We start from the raw sequence: 423 nt of genomic DNA on the forward strand, positions 1-423 counted from the left end.
ATTTGGGACTCGTCAGCTGGATATACCAGCTGCAGTTCTAAACATCAATGGGAAGATTCAAACAAAAAATACTAATTGAATTTAAACTTCACCCCATTGCACAAGTGAATGGCTATCAAGACTCAGTGGCCGAGTGGATAACGCGATGGCGTTTGAAGCGAAAGGTACTGGGTTCGAGTCCCAGAGTGAACATCAACACTGAGATGCAGGTACATCCAACTGACAAATCCAAAATAGGACAACGAAATGCGCCTCCTCGATTCCACTGCTAGCCATCTTTGTTTACAATGTTTACTATATGATTATCAGAATTTAGTTAGATGGTCTGTAATATTTACTTTAATACATTCAACTGTCCCCACTCGTGTTCTCGTTCACTACAGTCTTACTTAATTTCAAAAGAAAAAAGAAAAGAAAGATCTC

The 423-nt window shown here is 39.2% G+C and overlaps 1 non-coding gene across 1 annotated transcript; it reads left to right on the forward strand.

Moving 5' to 3' along the window:
- The first annotated feature begins 123 nt into the window (after positions 1 to 123).
- On the forward strand, positions 124 to 190 carry Smp_tRNA_01947_Gln_TTG.1.1. Its single transcript has one exon. It is a non-coding gene (tRNA).
- Positions 191 to 423: the final 233 nt, after the last annotated feature.

This window comes from Schistosoma mansoni, chromosome 4, assembly GCF_000237925.1.
Source record: "Schistosoma mansoni strain Puerto Rico chromosome 4, complete genome".
Lineage (NCBI taxonomy): Eukaryota > Metazoa > Platyhelminthes > Trematoda > Strigeidida > Schistosomatidae > Schistosoma > Schistosoma mansoni.